At 38.4% G+C, this 3279-nt stretch overlaps 1 protein-coding gene across 1 annotated transcript in view; it reads right to left on the reverse strand.

Moving 5' to 3' along the window:
- Nucleotides 1-2317, reverse strand: part of LOC107099685 (regulator of G-protein signaling 1-like) — a 14658-nt gene extending 12341 nt beyond the window's left edge. Inside the window, exon 1 of the mRNA XM_015397911.1 lies at nt 2030-2317. The gene's annotated coding sequence lies outside the window, so the exon portion shown is untranslated. The remainder of the gene's footprint in view (nt 1-2029) is intronic.
- Nucleotides 2318-3279: the final 962 nt, after the last annotated feature.

Here is a 3279-nt window from a genome sequence, read left to right on the forward strand (position 1 = left end):
CCATGTCAGAGGATGAAGAGAGCACATCCAGTTAGTCACAGTCAGAGAAACAGGACTACACTGGAAAACAGGCCGATCTTGGAATTTAAACTAAATCAGCAGCAAAATACGCTCTGAAAATGAGCAATGAGCCAGAAACAGAAAGGAATAAAAACCAACCGCGGCTTCACCTTGCTTTATTACACATTTATATGAAGGGTTCTTTAATTTGTTGCAACAATTCCAGTCAAAACCCAAATATGACGGGAAATCGGTCAAAAGCTTCATTGGAAAATATCCTGAAATATCCAAAATGGTGATTTCCGTTATACAGTTTTCCTCAGTTGCAAACGACTACATCTTAGGTCCACGGGAAATAGGAATGCTGGGGTTGCTGCAGCACCCCCTAGTGGTCAGAGGGAGATTTTAAAAAAAAAATGTATTATAAGGAAAAATACTTTGCATAATTTGTACATTTCTTATGAATATTTTGGGAAATAATTTTTTTTATCTTTTTTTTTACTATTACATGTATTCTGATTTTAATATATATATGTAATATATTTCATATATAATTGGGAGGCTGTGGCTAAAAAATTAACTCCTCAACATCCCTTAGTTAAGAGGCTCCATAGAAACATTTTATAATCCAGATTTGTTTTTCATAAAGGCCAGGCATCGTTTAATTTCAGAAGCCTATTATAGATATGACTAAATATTGTAAACTGTAACCATTAATTAAATAATTTTGTTAGATGTTTCTTTGTTTGGGTTTAGAAAATCTATAGTTTATTAATATGTAGGTCACCTGAATTTAATATGGATTTAATAATAGTTTGAATGGGCATCCAATTAATCACTGTGATATTTGTGGATCTAAGTTGTTTATTTTTCCTCTATAAAGTGGTTAAAGCCATTTTTTTTTTATCTCAGCTGGTCTCCAATCAGATCCAAAGGCATGAGTGGTTCTAGACAGGGGCCAACGGGGGCCAGTGCCCCTGTAGATCACATCCTGGCCCCTGTTATGGCCCCTGTACTGAAGACATAATAGTCAAAGAAATTCTAATGATGATCTGCACTGGAACAGACATGGTGACTGATAGCTCCTTTGGATCTGTTTCAGTTTTTCTTTACAAATTCTGTTTTAACAATTATTTAAAAATAATAAGGTGATAGATTCAGTGGTATTAAGATAGAATCACAGTTTTAATCTGCTAAATGTTTTTTTAAAAACAATTTTTTACAGCTGAATTTATCAATTTTTCTTTAGCACTTATCTGATTTCAAAGAAAACAGTAATTTGAACTTAAATTAAGTCAAAAATATGTAAAAGTCCCAAATATATTCATATATATTAAAATAATACTATATAGAAATATATAAAATATATTAATATATATGAATAAATATCAATATATATGAATATATTAAATATATCAATATGAATATATATAGACCTAATGAGAAATAGAATTTTAATGAAACCTAATTGAATAGAAATTTTACTTCATGCAGTTCTCTTATCATATATTTGAATCCCTTGCCCTGTTTTTTACTTCATGCTTTTCTGTGCTCCAATGAAAACACGCTGGCCCCCTCCTGGCCCCCTTGAACCTTTGGTCTAGGACCGCCCCTGCCCGAGGCTCAGCTCTGAAGTCGCTGCAGCATCGCGGCACCTGGAGCGTCGTTCAAACGCCGTCCGTCGCCTCGCCGGCTGGAAAATGATGCGGATCCTGGGATCAGCATGTAGCAGCAAACAGAAAGTTTAAGAAAAGCTTGTTTGTCTTCTTTCTGTCTTCATCATCAGTGGACCATCCAGCTGTTGCTCTTAAACTTCATAAAAACACGTGAGAACTTTGAACCAATCTTGCTGTAGAGAAGAAAGTTAGAAAATCTGCCAGTGAAAGCGGATTATGGCAGATTACCAGCTGCTGGTGGATTAAAGCAGTGGGATCTCCAGCCAGGCGGGGACAGTAGGACACATGTTCCCTGTTCAAACAGCAGCAGGCAGGAGATCATCACAGACACACAAACCTTAGGATGGGATTACCTTCACACGGTGCGGATTAGAAAACCTCCTCTCCTGCTGCTTCCATCCAGTTCAGGCTGTGAACAGCGACCTTGGAGCTCAGATCTCCAAGAAGTTAGAAGCTTCTCCTCCTTTAACAAGCTGCTCCTGTAAGTGACGGCAGGAGGAATCCTCAAACTGTTCCCTCTGACACTTAATGCTCCTCCTTCGCAGCGCCACACCTTTACCTCTGCCTCAACATGTCAGAGTGTATTCCACTCTAACCCACGCGCACACACACACACTAACCCACGCACACGGGCGGAGGACCTGCTGCTGCTTTCAGTTTGTTTTCATTCCGACAAACATGCAGAAAAACACTCAGAGAGAACCGTCCTCCTGACGTCATGTAGCTACGCGCTCCTCCCTGTCTTCGCCGCGTGGGGGCGCTGTTACACCGCTGAGACGCAGAAGGAAAGGATCAATAGAAAATTGAAAAAAAAATTGACTTTGGACAATTTATAAATTTCTTATGAATATTTTTGGAAAGGATTTTGACTTTTTTTTTATTTTACTATTACATTTATTTGGATTTTATTCAATTAATTTGATGCATAATTAATACGTAGGTTACATTGTCATGGCAACGTAAAGCAAGCTAGTGGTCGCCAAGTAAAGAAGTATCCCGCTCGCGGCAGCAGACTAATACATTTACAGTCTAATGCAGGGGGGGATTTACCATTAGGCAATACTAGGTAGTTGCTTAGGGCCCCCAAGTTCCTGGGGGGCCCATAAAACTCTTTTTACATGTATGGTTAATACAACTATTCCTTATTTGCACACTTGTTTTTGATTAAAAAAAAATCCTTTCACTTAAAAACCTAGAGAGGAAAACAAGAAGAAAAGGGACAAGGAGAGAGAGGGACAAAACCTAGAACAGATAATGCATGTCTATTCTATTAACATTTCTCTATCTGTAGAATGAGTCTGATTTATGTGTTGTCTTCTCAGTTCAGAGGGGCCCCTGCCTGTATTTGCCTAGGGCCCCAAATTTACTGAATCAGCCCTCAAATGACAGAAATGAGGAGGAAATATGGCACAGAAACACATTTCAGATCTGTCTGCTCATGAGAGACTTTATCTCTCTGACCTCAGAGCGCACCTGAGCATTTGGACCCCTGTAACCAGGCAGGGCCCCCTGCCTGTAGTATTTTAGTGTTATTTTGATCCTGTGTTCTCTGTGTAATGGATGATGCTTATATTGTATAATAATATCATTATTTCCTTGTGGT

Source organism: Cyprinodon variegatus, unplaced genomic scaffold (genome assembly GCF_000732505.1).
Source record: "Cyprinodon variegatus isolate N-32 unplaced genomic scaffold, C_variegatus-1.0 Scaffold897, whole genome shotgun sequence".
Classification (NCBI taxonomy): Eukaryota; Metazoa; Chordata; class Actinopteri; order Cyprinodontiformes; family Cyprinodontidae; genus Cyprinodon; species Cyprinodon variegatus.